This window comes from Balaenoptera physalus (genome assembly GCF_965194825.1).
Source record: "Balaenoptera physalus genome assembly, chromosome: 14".
Taxonomy (NCBI): Eukaryota; Metazoa; Chordata; class Mammalia; order Artiodactyla; family Balaenopteridae; genus Balaenoptera; species Balaenoptera physalus.
Genome location: NC_138893.1, coordinates 71,547,955 through 71,564,078, shown reverse-complemented (window position 1 = coordinate 71,564,078; position 16,124 = coordinate 71,547,955). Strand labels below are relative to the sequence as shown.

At 35.2% G+C, this 16,124-nt stretch overlaps 1 protein-coding gene across 1 annotated transcript in view; it reads right to left on the bottom strand.

The window, feature by feature from the left end:
• Nucleotides 1–16,124, bottom strand: part of PTPN20 (protein tyrosine phosphatase non-receptor type 20) — a 95,265-nt gene that overhangs the window by 57,568 nt on the left and 21,573 nt on the right. The window contains 1 exon segment of the mRNA XM_082425478.1: nt 2,062–2,231. The gene's annotated coding sequence lies outside the window, so the exon portion shown is untranslated.

Genomic DNA, 16,124 nt, shown 5'->3' with positions numbered 1-16,124 from the left:
TTTTAATTTTTACTTTAAAATATCCAGGGAAAATGTTCCCAAAGATTCCTTCTCATTAAACTACGTGGATGACCAATAAATTAAATGAAATGAGTTCTACAGAGTTGACCTAGTCCTGAAAAATAGTTTATCAACACTAATTGGTAAAGCAGATCTCTAAAAATTAATTTCAGGTAATTACGGTAGGAATGTGGAGATTATGAATGAAATGGAACAGAGGAAAAGAAATGGAGCAATGCTTATACACTGACACAATCCCTCCCATCTCCAACAAGACGTTAAAAAGTCATTTGCGCACAACTCATTTACTAAGAAAAAGTGACATCACCCAAGTGAGAAGTCCTAGCATAACTTAAACCTGAGACATATTTCAAGTCATGTTTCCAAATAAACTTGATTATATTTATCAAAGAAGCAAACTGTTCTAGATAGTTGTAATTCAAATAAGGCTCACTTAGGACTCTAACATGTCTTTGATTGAATGAAATGTGATTTGGCTAACAGTATCAAGAAGGCACAAGGAGAAATATTCTAAATTATCAAGATACCGGGTCTTTTTGGAGAGTGCTCACTGAATCAAAGTAATGTCAAAGAAAAGGCTGGATAAAATTTTCCAAGGAGCCTAAGTTAACTTTTCTGCACTGCATATGCAAAGATTTATGAGGACAAAGTGTAAACAGTAATACTAAGAGATAGGAGCCTGGTTCCTGGTCTTTCCGCTGTGACTGAAGAGCTGTATGATCACAGACAAATCATTTCAGCTCTCTGGGAATTAGTTTCTTCACCTTTAAAATGAGGGTTGGAATAAAAATTAATTGATCTATCTTCTAAATCTAGTCATCTACATACAAGTCTATGAAGTCTAGACAATTCCTAGGGACAGCATCATAACTGAAAGGGCATCAAGCAACTATAACATCAAATTAATTCATGAAATATAAGCAAGGCAAATTCTAATAAAACTAGCAATTTTATTCTAAACAACATATTCTAAAAAATACCCAGAAATGTTCTAAGATACTCTTTTCTAAAAGTAAACTTTAAAGCATATCAAAACTCATCCTAGAAAAGTCAAGCCATAAAATATAGGGGAAAACACCCAAAGCATAAAATATACTCAGTTCTAGAAGGGAGTCAGTATGGTTATATAAAGCATCTACTCAAGACATTCTGTGAAGTTTCTCACTTCCAAATATCTCTCCAAATAGAAAATCATTCTGATCAGAGAAAAGTATCAACAGTGGAGCTGAGAACCCTGGATTACACTAAGAGAAACTGCCAGCCAGAGATGTGATGGTGGTCTTGATACGGCCACCTTGCATGTCACGGAGGAATGGACAGACTCCTACATGAGAGAACAACCAAAATACAATGTTGTTTTTCAAAGCAGCAGCACAACTGTCAGCCTTGGGTAGTGGTGGCAGCCAAATTGGGAAAGTAGGGGAGGCAGTGCCTATTCTTGGTACTGATTTTTATCTCTATTAATGCTGGAACCTACAGAGAGTGAGTATGAGGACAGTAACATGATGGAAGTCCCAAAGCTCCAATAGATTAGATAAGAAAAAAAAAATACAAGGCACCCATAAGATGAAAATATATTTCCCTTTCTGTGCTCTAACACTGGCAGTATCTTCACAAGGAAAGTAATATATCAAGGTGAGGATTTTGCCCCAGATTTTTTCACAGCCATCTACTATTCCATAGTTTGGAGACACTGCACCATGCTGTCCCTATCAATTAAAAATTCTATCATCAATATATCTAAAGGTGCTTCAAATTTTATGTGAAATTTATTTTGTGTCTCTATTAGTAGCACAAAATAAAATAGATGCTAAAATAAGTAAAATTTCCAAAAGAACAGTGAAAGGGGTTTTCTTCAGTTGCAAAAGTCCCACTCTTCCAAATCCCTGTTTTGGTCATCTTCAATATCAGAGTGACAGAGAATTGAGAAATCATTGCAGTAAGGAGATAAATTAGACATCTATTCTTTAGAGAGCTCAGTCAGTGATTTAGGTATCAGCCATAGTTAATTAGCAGAGATCCCTCTTCTTCTAGTTTTACCTCACAATTCACTGATACAGGTGTCGTTTCCTGACTTGATGAAGGCAAGCTGTCATGACTTGATGAAGGCAAGTTGTCATGACTTGATGAAGGCAAGTTATCATGATACCATGTAGGCAAACATAGATCCAGGTTTTTCATATCAGAGTCCTCTCCCTTCCAATCTTTGCCTGAACAAAGAAAAGGAAAGAACTGATCAAATGCAAAGTGCGACAGAGAAGGACAGTTTGAGCCTTAGTGAGAAAAGCCAAGCTACATGAGGGGAATTTTCACCTACTTTTCCTGTTTTAGTCATCTCATCTTTATCTCCTATATTAATCATTGTTCTCCCTGCTTTGAAAAAATAACATAGCAAACATGATCCTTCTTCTAGGATCATCCTCAGAAAGTGGATTTTTGAGCAGTCCGTTTGTTCCTACTTCCATATTATTCAAGAAAGTACCCTTGGGCTTCCCTGGTGGCGCAGTGGTTAAAAATCCGCCTGCCAATGCAGGGGACATGGGTTCAAGCCCTAGTCCGGGAAGATCGCACATGCCACAGAGCAACTAAACCCATGTGCCACAACTACTGAGCCTGTGCTCTAGAGCCCGCGAGCCACAACTACTGAAGCCCGCGTGCCTAGATCCCGTGCTCTGCAACAAGAGAAGCCACTGCGAGCCCGCACACTGTAACGAAGAGTAGCCCCCACTCCCGCAACTAGAGAAAGCCCACGTGCAGCAACGAAGACCCAATGCAGCCAAAAATAAATAAATTTATTAAAAAAAAAAAAAAAAGAAAGTACCCTTCAAGTAAATTCTAAATATATACCACCTACAGAACCTATGCATTGGGATCTAAAGAATTCAATTCTTCTGTGTTTCAGAGTCTCCTTCTTGAATAAAGAATAGTATGTTATGTGTCTCATTTTTACATCTTACATTGTTAATAATAAATACATTAGTAATATGTTAATGTACATAGAAAGTTGTTTTAGACTTTATTGAAGAATGTAATATGAATCATCCCTAGGAAACTCTTTGTTGGTTTTATTTTAAGATTTTTATTAATTACTCTGTTAATTACACTGCACAGAATCTTTCATATAGTAGCCAAGGGAGATATTTTTCTCTGATCTTAGAATTGAGCACTCAGAGTACTGTTTCTTATATCGTGGCAGCCTTAAATATTATGATTTAGAAATGTATGATGTAGCATGTTAAAAAAATCAACAATAAAAAGTATAGTAAAAGTATAGTAAACAAGTACTTCTGAAACTAAAAAGTGCATTTCTTAATGTGCCAAAAAGGAAATCAAACAGAAATTATGAACTATTACAACATATGAATTAATTTTCTAAGTATATAGTAAGAAATATCAATGAAAGGACAACATATCAAAACTAACGTGAAGTAGCTAAAGCAGTGTTTAAAGGGGAAATGTATAGTTTTGAAAACATTTTTAAAAAGACAAAAGAAAATGACAAAAATTAGTTTCGTATTCAATTACAAAGGCCAAGAATAACTGAGGAAGCCCCCCAAAATAGAAAGAAAGATATCATAAAGAAAAACAGCAAATAGAAAATAAGATAAAACAATAGAATAATCAACAAAATCAAAGACTGGTTCTTTGAAATCAAAGACTTAAAAATATACAAAACTCTTTCACTACTCAATAATATCAAAATGAAGAAAAGGCACAACCACAAATCCAACTATCATTTTAAGAACTAATAAGAAATTACAATTAGACAAATTTGATAAAATGGAAACTTTTATAGAATTATAAATTATCAAAATCTACTCAAGAATATACAGAAAACCTGAATAGTATAATAACTATTTAAAAGGTTAAACCAATAATCAAAAGTCTCACACCAAGGAGGAAAAAGCCATCTGGACCCAAACAGACTTCCAGATGAGATTTTGTCAAACTTCCAATGAACAAAAATCTCTTCCTTATGCAAACTGATTTAGAGAATTTTTTTTAAGTAAAGGTATTTAATTTATATTAAAAGGTTAGTAAATCCTCACATGAAAACCAAACATGTAATATACGAGTAAGAAAAATTGTAAGCCAAACTCAAAAATGACCATAGATGCAAAAGTCCTAAATAAAATATTACTAAATGGTGCAGTGGAAAAAATGCATAGACTAAGATTTATCTCAAGAATTCAAAGTATACTCAGTTTCATAAAAATCTATCAATGTAAATCGGCATATTAACAAATGTTAACAGAATAAGAGACAGAAATCATCTTATCATCTGAACATATAAAGAAAAATCATCTGAAAAATTCAATAATCTTTCAAGGTAGAAATAGAAGAAAACTTCTTTAACTTATAGACAAGGTTATCTTATCAAAATATTGAGCCAACATTACCCTTAATGGTAAAACTTTAGAAACATTCTTACTGTTTTAAAGAAAATACAGGAAAGCCTACTACTTATTTAACATTGTATAATACAGGGCCCAAGCAATGAAAAGAAAGATGAAAGAAAAATAAAAGCCATAAGGATTGGAAAAAAAGCAAGTTAACTGTTATTTGCAAATATTGTAATTGTCTACATAGAAAATTAAAGAGACTCCATGGTCGAACACTAGAAATAATAATAATAATAAAAAAGTCTGACAGAAGAGATGACACAAGATCAATAAATTAGAAACATTCCATAGGCCAACAATAACCAGCCAGATATTGCAACAAAAGAAAATATGTCATTCACAATAGACATAAAAATATAAGGTAACTAGAAATAAATTGAACCAAAAATATATACTGAAAATTGCAAAATTTTGGTGAAAGGTACAAAAAATAGAATAAATAACCTATATTCATATAGGCAAAAACTCCTATCATAATTATGGTAAATATCTTCTAAATTAATCCATAGATTCAATGAAAATCTACTCAAAATTCAAGCAGGATGTGTGGGTGTATTTGTGTGTATGTATGTATGTGTGTAGACAAACTAGAAAACAGAAATCTAAGAACAAGAAAGGCAACTCTGGAAGAGTAGAACAGAGAGGGGGCATTTGCCCTATAAGATATCAATACTTATTATAAGCTAGAGTAACAGTGTGAATTGGTGTAGGGATGGAAAAGTAGACCAATAAAAGAGAATTCGGATTCAAAAACAGTCTCAATCAAGCATATAAGAGCACCTGCCATTTGATAATGACGGCAGTGCAGATCAAGTGGGGAAAGTACTAAAATAAGTGGGGTTGGGACAATTAGCTTTCCTACCAGAAAAAAAAGATCATATCCCTTTCTCACAGCATAAGATCAAAGACCAAAATATGCAAAATAAAAGAGGCTATTTTTGTTATCTCAGGTTAGGGATGGATTCTGGAATTATGAAAGCACAATTTATGGTATAAGAAAATATTGATAAGTTTGAATATTCAATTAAAAGACACTATCAACAAAAAATAAGCATTTACCAGGGAAAAGTGATACAACAGATGACAGAATTTATCTAGGATATATACAGAATTCTTAAAATTCAATATGAAAAGCAACCAACTATCGCTGATTGAAGAATAAAGAAAATTTACCACATGTCCTCTGGGAAACTCCTTTAACCACCAAAAAAGCTGAGCGATAAGATATTGTCCTCTGAATACTGTGGGGTGCACGTCTAACACTCCTGATGCTGAATGCTAAAACTGCACCATATCTTCCTAAAGTCCTTGACTTTGGATATCACTGCCACTATTGCCTCATACCAAGATTTAAAGGACAGGGAGCTCTCCAAACCTAAGAAGGAGCTTCAAATTCTAGGGAGGTCAGTTACAAGGGGAAAAAAATGTCTAGAAGAATTATAAACAAGCAACTCATAGAAGAAGAAAACTTAAAGGCCAATAAAAATATGAAAAAAATGTCCACCATCACCTAATAAACAAAGAAATGAAAATAGAATAACCTACCACTGACTTTCACTTCTGCCCATGAGGGATTTAGTGTTGCAAAATTTATTCATAACCAGAAAATAGGACAAAATACATGTGATGACAATTTTCAGATGTTGTACAACAGACTGTGATCTCTGAAAGAGGGAAAACAAATGATGTGAGCCTTATGATTACCCCAGATTAAGGCCTCAAGGAGTTTCCAGGCTAGACATCAGGGAAAGGAACCTTGAGAGTCTGATCTTTCTTTCACTGAGTTGAGAAGAAAGACGTCAAACTTCAGAAGATCAGGGCAGGCAGAATTTGTAGGGCAGAATATCAGAGAGAAGGGAGCTAGCTGTACAGAACAAGAGAAGTCTGAATATTGGCAAAGAAATTCTCTCATGTCCTTTACAGAATATGGATCTGCTTTTATGTAGAGGACAAACCCTGACACCCAGGAAGAGTCGCTGGAAAGCAGCAAGCCAGACAATTCCTAGAGATTAGTAAGGGCTAGGAACAGTGTATGTTCTCACAGCCAGAATAAGAACTTGCAAAACATGGGAGCACTGGAGAGAGTGCACAAAAAAGATACCTCCTAGTAGTAAAACTAAGTTATCCTCAGAATAAAAGCTACTCTGGACCACCTACAAAAAGTTTAACAGCAAGCCTCAAAAAGGATCAAGTTACCCAAACTGCAAGTAACATAACTGCAAGGCAGAAAATACTTAACTTTTTTATAGGAATACCAAAAAAAAAAATTCAGAACCCCAAATTGCATAATTCACAATGTCCATCATCTTGTCAACAGTTAACAGGCAAGTAAAGAAACAGGAAAATATGGCCCATAACCAGATAAGTCAATTAACAGAAATACACTTAGAAATAACAGATGATGAAATTTGTAAACAAGAACCTTTAACAAGCTATTATAACTTTTATAAAGGTGTTCAAGGAAGTAAAGAAAACATCATGTAATGAGAAGAGAAATGTAAAGTGTAAAAATGAGATCCAAATGGAACTTCTAGAAATGAAATGAAGAATATATGAACCGAATGGAATTAATAGCAGATAAGCAGAGAAGAAAAGATAAGTGTATGCCAAAAGATAGCAATAGAAACTATCCAAAAATGAAGCATGGGGGCCAGTGTGGGGAGGAGACTGAACAGAGATTCAGCAAACTTTAAAAGAAAAAAAAGGGGAAAGAGATACCATGTTAACACTAGTAAAAGAAAGTTGGAATGGCTAGATTATTATAAAAATAGACTTCAGAACAAAGAATGTTACCAGGGATAAAGAGGGACATAACATAATGATAAAGAAGTTAATTCATTAGAAATATAACAATTCAAAATATGTATATAACTAATAGCAAAACTTAAAATTACATGAAGTAAATACCAACAGAATTGAAAGGAGAAAGACACATATCCACAAAATTCTCTTTCAGCAACTGACATAACAAATAGAAAAAAATATTGGTAAAGACATGGAAGACTTGAAACACCCTATAATTCACATTGTCCTAATTTAAAAGAATAGACACTTCACCCTAAAACAACAGAATACCCATTCAAGCACACATGGAACATTCTCAAAGATCACACACTGGGTCATAAAACAATTTTTAATAAATTTCTAAGCTATTAAATAATACAGAGTTTATCATATAAATTATAAAATATATCATGTAAATATCCTCAAATCACAATGAAATTAGAAACCAGTAATAATAAGATATATGGTAAATCTCCAAATATTTGGACACTAAACAACAAATTTCTATTTAACCAATGAGTCAAAGAAGAAATCACAGGGAATCTAGAAAATATCTTAAACTTCATGAAGGTGAATAAAACAGCACATTGAAATTTTAAAGAGGGAGCAAAAGTAATGTTTTTGTAAATGTACAGCACTGGATACTTCTATGAAAAAAATAGAAAGGCCTAAAATCCATGATCTAAACTTCCACCTTAAGAAGTTAGAAACAGAAGAAAAAATTAAATTCAAAGAAGCAGAAAAATGGATATGTTGGTAAGAACATATGTTGGTAAGAAATCAATTAAATAAGGAGAAAAAGAAAATGGAACCAACATCTGGTTCACTGAAAAGATCTATAAAATTGGTAAGTATCTTGACAGATGAAGAAACAAACTAGCAATCTCAGGAATGAAAGGAAAGACCTTGTAATACTTTCAATAGAAATTTAAAGGATATTAAAGAAATATTATGAATAACTTTAAGTTAGTAAGTTTGACAACTTAGATGAAATGAACAAATAATTTGAAAGCCACAATCTAGTATAGCTCACCCAAAAAGAAACACATAATCTGAATAGCCCTATAGCTCGTAAAGAAACTGAATTCATAATTTAAAACTCTCCCACAAAGAAAACACCAGGCCCAAAGAGTTTCACTGTCAAATCCAAAACATTCATGGAAAAAATACCAATTCTACACCAACTTTCAAAAAAATTGAAAAGAAGGAAACACTTCTCACCTTATTTTATGAGGTAAACACTACTGTATTAGTTTGTTAGGGCCGTCATAAAAAAATATCACAGACTGGGTGGATTAAACAATAGAAATTTATTTTCTCACAGTCCTGGAGGTTGGAAGTCCAAAATCAAGGTTCCAGCAGGTTTGTTTTCTTCCGAGGCATCTCTCCTTGGCATGTAGATGGCCTCCCTCCTGTTGCATCTGCTTTGATCCCAGTTCTGTCACTTGGTGTGATCTAGGCCAAGTTCCCTATGCTCTCTATGCCTCAGTTTCCTTATCTACAGAATAGAAATACTAACAGTACCTATGTCACAAGGATGTCACAATGATTAAACAAGATATACATGAAGTGCTCAGCACAGCACTTGACGCAGGGTCAGTAGTAAGTTGGTTACTACTATTCGAGTTTCCAGAATTAATTTTCTTCATTTACATTTTTCAAGAAATATTTATTCCATTAAACCATGTGATTATTTTTCAATTTATTAAAAAAAAATATCCAGAGCCTAGAAACAATGATACTACATCAGCAACAAACATGCCCCGTGCCCATATCTTGGTTCCTAAATGCTATTATCCAATAAGAGAAAACTAAGTTCTTAGGAGAAATGGCTGCATCTAGGGCTGGGACAGGAGGAAATGCAAGATAAGCCTGGAGTATCTTGTAATGCAATAAAGTGCTCAAAAAACAAAAGGATGGGTCTTTTGACAGACTCCAGGAGTCAACCTGAAAGAGCTCCCAAGGACCTGGACTAGAACAATTTGAACAAAGTAAATAACATAACAACTAGATTATAATATAAAGTACAAAATACATATACTGAGTCCATACTGATATAAACAAATGATTGAATAAATAAATAAGTAGGGAAGCCTGCGCACCACAACGAAGAGTAGCCCCCACTCGCCGCAATTAGAGAAAGCCCACGCACAGCAACAAAGACCCAATGCAGCCATAAACAAATTAATTAATTAAACTATTATAACAATTTGTGGACTAAACTAGCAGCAAAATTTGCAAAAAAACTACAAACAATAAATGCTGGAGAGGGTGTGGAGAAAAGGGAACCCACTTGCACTGTTGGTGGGAATGTAAATTGATACAGCCACTATGGAGAACAGTAGGGAGGTTCCTTAAAAAACTAAAAATAGAACTACCATATGACCCAGCAATCCCACTACTTGGCATATACCCTGAGAAAACCATAATTCAAAAAGACACATGTACCCCAATGTTCACTGCAGCACTATCTACAATAGCCAGGTCATGGAAACAACCTAAATGTTCACTGACAGATGAATGCATAAAGAAGATGTGGTACATATATACAATGGAATATTACTCATCCATAAAAAGGAATGAAATTGGGTCATTTGTAGAGATGTGGATGAACCTAGAGTCTGTCATACAGAGTGAAGTAAGTTAGAAAGAGAAAAACAAATATTGTATATTAATGCATATATGTGGAATCTAGAAAAATAGTACAGATGAACCTATTCCCAGGGCAGGAGTAGAGACATAGATGTAGAGAACGGATGTGCAGACACATGGGGGGAAGGGAGGGTGGGATGACTTGGGAGATTAGGTTTGGCATTAATATAATACCATGTGTAAAATAGATAGCTAGTGGTAACCTGCAGTATAGCACAGGAAGCTCAGCTCCGTGCTCTTAATGACCTAGATGGGCGGGGTGGGGGGGATGCAAGGGAGGTCCAAGAGGGAGGGGATATATGTATACATATGGCTGATTCACTTCATTGTACAGCAGGAACTAACACAACATTGTAAAGCAATTATACTCCAATAAAAAATATAAATTAAAAAAAAACTCAATAGCAAAAAAAAAAAAGCAAACAACCTAGTAGAAAAAAAAAGCAGAAGATATGAACAGAAAATTCATATGAAATGGAAATAACCAATAAACAAAAAAGATGACAACCTTGCTAGCATTCAGGAAAATGTACATTAAAACAGTATGATATCACTTTGACTCATCAGTTGGGAAAAATTATTAAAATGGATAAAATTCACTGCTGATGAGGGTTAAGGGAAATAGATTAAAGGGAATGTAAATTGAAATAGTATCAACTTCCTTTAAATGTGCATTAATTTTAACGAGAAATTCCTCATCTAGATTTCTCATACAGAAATACTCACACATGTAAAAACTGATCAAAGAACAAGGATATTTCTTTTAGTACCATTTGTGGCCATAAAAATTGGGGGAAAAAATGTCCTTCAATTATAGGACAGTTGGTAAGTTAAGATGCATCCATAAAATGGAATTCTAAGCAGCTTCCCAAAAAGTCTCCTCTCTTTGCAACCAATTCATCTCTGACTGTATTCACCACTGAGTCCTGTTGTGGATTTTCAGAGACTATCCTAAATTCCCCTAATTTCAATCCCACTGCCCTTTCAAAGGCTTTCAAACTTGATGAAGCTCTACAGTGTCAAAACAGTTTGGGAGGTACAGTACAATTAGTTATAAATAATAACTAAAGTAAAGAACTATTACCTAAGGAGACAAAAGACCTGTATGCAGAAAATTATAAGACACTGATGAAAGAAATTAAAGATGATACAAATAGATGGAGAGATATACCATGTTCTTGGATTGGAAGAATCAACATTGTGAAAATGACTATACTACCCAGAGCAATCTACAGATTCAATGCAATCCCTATCAAACTACCAATGGAATTTTTCACAGAATTAGAACAAAAAATTTCACAATTTGTATGGAAACACAAAAGACCCCGAATAGCCAAAACAATCTTGAGAAAGAAAAACGGAGCTGGAGGAATCAGACTCCCGGACTTCAGACTATACTACAAAGCTACAGTAATCAAGACAGTACAGTACTGGCACAAAAACAGAACTATAGGTCAATGGAACAGGATAGAAAGCCGAGATAAACCCACGCACACATGGTCACCTTATCTTTGATAAAGGAGGCAAGAATATACAATGGAGAAAAGACAGCCTCTTCAATAAGTGGTGCTGGGAAAACTGGACAGCTACATGTAAAAGAATGAAATTAGAGCACTCCCTAACAAAAATAAACTCAAAATGGATTAAAGACCTAAATGTAAGCCCAGACACTATCAAACTCTTAGAGGAAAACATAGGCAGAACACTCTATGACATAAATCACAGCAAGTTCTTTTTTGACCCATCTCCTAGAGAAATAGAAATAAAAACAAAAATAAACAAATGGGACCTAATGAAACTTAAAAGCTTTTGCACAGCAAAGGAAACCATAAACAAGATGAAAAGACAATCCTCAGAATGGGAGAAAATATTTGCAAATGAAGCAACTGACAAAGCATTAATCTCCAAAATTTACAAGCAGAGCTCATGCAGCTCAATATCAAAAAAACAAACAACCCAATCCAAAAATGGGCAGAAGACCTAAATAGACATTTCTCCGAAGAAGATATACAGATTGCCAACAAACACATGAAAGAATGCTCAACATCATTAATCATTAGAAAAATGCAAATCAAAACTACAATGAGATATCATCTCACACCAGTCAGAATGGTCATCATCAAAAAATCTACAAACAATAAATGCTGGAGAGGGTGTGGAGAAAAGGGAACCCACTTGCACTGTTGGTGGGAATGTAAATTGATACAGCCACTATGGAGAACAGTATGGAGGTTCCTTAAAAAACTAAAAACAGAACTACCATATGACCCAGCAATCCCACTACTGGGCATATACCCTAAGAAAGCCATAATTCAAAAAGAGTCATGTACCACAATGTTCATTGCAGCTCTATTTACAATAGCCAGGACATGGAAGCAACCTAAGTGTCCATCGACAGATGAATGGATAAAGAAGATGTGGCACATATATACAATGGAATATTACTCAGCCATAAAAAGAAACGAAATTGAGTTATTTTTAGTGAGGTGGATGGACCTAGAGTCTGTCATACAGAGTGAAGTAAGTCAGAAAGAGAAAAACAAATACCATATGCTAACACATATTTATGGAATCTAAAAAAAAAAAAAAATGGTCATGAAGAACCTAGGGGCAAGACGGGAATAAAGACGCAGACCTACTAGAGAATGGACTTGAGGATACGGGGAGGGGGAAGGGTAAGCTGGGACAAAGTGAGAGAGTGGCATGGACACATATACACTACCAAACGTAAAATAGATAGCTAGTGGGAAGCAGCCGCATAGCACAGGGAGATCAGCTCGGTGCTTTGTGACCACCTAGAGGGGTGGGATAGGGAGGGTGGGAGGGAAGGAGACACAAGAGGAAAGAGATATGGGGATATATGTATATGTGTAACTGATTCACTTTGTTATAAAGCAGAAACTAACACACCAATGTAAAGCAGTTATACTCCAATAAAGATGTTTAAAAAAAAAAAGAAGAACTAAAGTTGCGGGTCATATATGTGAAAGTTATATCAGAAGTAAAGTTAATAATTTAATAATATCATTTTGTTAAGATGTCTGTCTGACAGAAAAGGTTATAGTTTCAATACCCTGTAGAACATTAATCAATTTTATTTCTAATTCAGCAAACTTATTTCAAAATTCCCTACCTAGTGGATCAAACATACCCTGTTCTCAAAAACGCTCTTTCAACCAGCTTTTATCCTCTCACTATTCCTTGATTATTTAATGAGTTGAATAAATTATTTGAGACAGGTTCTTCCTATATTTATTTGTATGGGTTTTCCTCTAATATAAGGTAGCTAAATGAACTGACACTTAAGTGCAGAGTGATTTTTTTCAAGCATATATGATTTTAACCTTTAGGAAAAAAGGATTGTGTCTACTTGGCTACGATGCTTTTGTGAATTCTGTCAAATTTTGAGCTTTCAAATTTTGATTTGAATAAATGAAGAGCCCTCAAGTTTACCAGACCTTGTATATACTTTTTAAGTAACCTACCTTCTCTAAAGGAATGCAGGGCTCTGTTAAGATTTTTTTTTTAACTAAAACAAAAACCTTCTAGATTTCTGACCCACTTTTTTAGCCTATGCCAGACAGCTTCCTGTCTACTAATTTAAAGAATAAAATGGTATTTATTGTCATAATGGCATCTTACTGTCTAGTTAGATTTTACATTAAATAGTCTAGCAATCCCTCAAGAAGATTCCCTTATATAATTCTATTCAATGTTGCATAGGTTTGTGTTAGATGATCATGATTTCATCATTGAATATCACAGGCCATTAACATGTTAAGGCAGAGTCTCACTCTGTAATCCTTGTTCTGGCTTCCTCACTCTGGAGCACTACAGAGTGGGTCCTCCCGCCATAGCTCCTGGCATCTTTGCACACTGGTGTAATACCTACTGTTAGGTTCTCTTCTCCAGGGTAAACATCTTTAGCTCCTTATATCACTCCTTTAGATTTTTTACTTATTCTACATTGAAAATAAACGTGAAGACACTTACTTCATGTCTGAGAAACCCTTTATTCTAGCTTCCAGTGAGATAATTTGATAAACTGACAATTTGATGCTAATTTCACTCTAGAGCACATTCTCTTATATGTAACTTGCTTTATTCTCCACCACTAGAAGCTTTTAGGATCTTTTCCATGTTTGGAGGTTTCACAATAATGTGCCTTGGTGTGCTCTTTTTTCTTTCATTTTGCTGGGTAATGGAACTTACTCTCAATCTGGAAACTCATCTTAGTCTAGGAATTTTTCTTTAATAATTAGCTCCTCAGTCTCCACTTTTTTTCTGAATTCCTGTTAGTTAAATGCAGGCTCTTAGATTCATGCTCTAACTTTACCTTTTTTCTATTTTCTATCTCTTTATCTTTTTCTTTTATTTTCTGAAAGATATATCCAACTTTATCTTCCTCTCTTGAATTTTTTCATTTCTGCTTACACTTCTCTATTTCCAACCTAGAATACAGTGCCCAGGCCAGAACATGCAGTAGAAAAATGTCCATGGAATAATGAATTTTGTTAGCAATTGTCATTGTGTGATCAATCTTATTATATGTTTCTCTAGCAATAAAAGTATTTTTCCAAGGTTTGGACAAATGCAAGATGCTAGGCAACAGGGAAAGCTTTTCTGTTATGGTAGTAGGGGATGTGCCCTTCCATCATGGATTCTAGATTAGTAGACTAGAATAAACAAGGTATTTTCTCAAAATCATGATAATCACTTGGCCAGAAGAGTCCAAATCAGAATCAAATAAGGAAAGTAACAGGTCAAAACTGGAGAAGGGGTGCTAAGCATCAGTTCAAGGAATGAAATATGAAGTGGAAAGCTAGGAGACGAGAAGTCATATAAGACATAGAAGGCCATAAATTAATGGGGTCCATGAAAAATGAAAAGGCAACAGAGAGCCATTTTTATGTGTGCTCATGTGTGGCTTAGGGGCAGATATGAGAGTTTAAAAGCACCAGGCTGCATAGAACACCCCCTTCTCCCTTCCTACTCATTCCTAGACACCTTAACCTTGGGATAAGGCAAGGGGTGTCCCTTTTTTGTCCAGTCTGAGATCCTGCCCCTAAGAAAGCTTGTTTGACCTCACGTTCCTATGAACTCCTATGGTGTCCAGACTTTCTCCTTGGTTCGGCACTGGAGCAAGCCCTGGTGGAGGCTATTTGTGGAGCACATCCTGAAAGTCCTGGCAGCATGGTAAGGCCCCATGGACTGGGTATAGTCATAAAGGGATGGTAAGGACCAGTGAAAGAGAGAGAGAACATGAAAAGATGAAGTAGTGGTAGTAGAAAGGTAGCAACCTTTATAACTTCAGTGACTCAGGAAGAGTTCAGAATGCAGTCTTCAATGTTCTTGAAGGGTCAGGTGATAGAGATTATATGGGAGTTGAGTGAGTCTAGGTTGACTATGGGATGCTTTCTACTGGTGAGCAATGTTATGTCAATTGAGGCCTACTAGCAGCCCCTCATGTGGTATCCTATAAACCCTTCTTGTGAATTGAAATTCCTTGACCAATGGCCAGAGTCAGGATGGCTCTAGATACACTACAGAACTAAGAGTTAAGGACATAATTACCATGAAAGATGTGTGGACTGATTTAACTACCTGTTGTTCATTAACCCTGCCTCTGGGAGCTAGGTAACCTGTCATTTTACCCATATTAAAGGCACAGTACCAACAGTACTTCCCAGTGACTCCTTTAAATACCCCACTTGGCTTATTGATAGATGGACATGAACTTATAAGGTCTTAAAAATTACAAGTTACAAATGTGGCCCTCTCTCAGACACATGAGTGGGAAGGTTAGAAAAAAATTATCTCAAGAAAAAGTAGGGTTGACTGGAAAAACTAAAGATGAACCAGCACAAAGAACCTAGTGGTCTGTTTTGGCATAGATATTTACTATAATGAGAACTGTGTTCTCCTCCAGGATACTCAGGAATTGACAGCAAGCAGCATAAACCCTGGGCTAGCTAGCTCAGGTCCTACATGGTACCGCATAATTCAGATTTTGGACCTGACGCAGTACAATAACCAGAAATTTCAGGTCACTGTGGTTAAGTTTTAAAGGTGCCTGAAACATGAAGAAGGCCGAGGATCTTCACATAGATTTTGCCAATGGGACATCTAAGTGACTAGTATACTAGTTCAACTAGTAAATGAATCTCCTGCGTACTCCACAATTTTTCAGAATTATAAAAGGATGATTTCTAATTTCAGCATGCATTGCTAGGCTCAAGCAACTATTTGACCTTGCAATAGGGT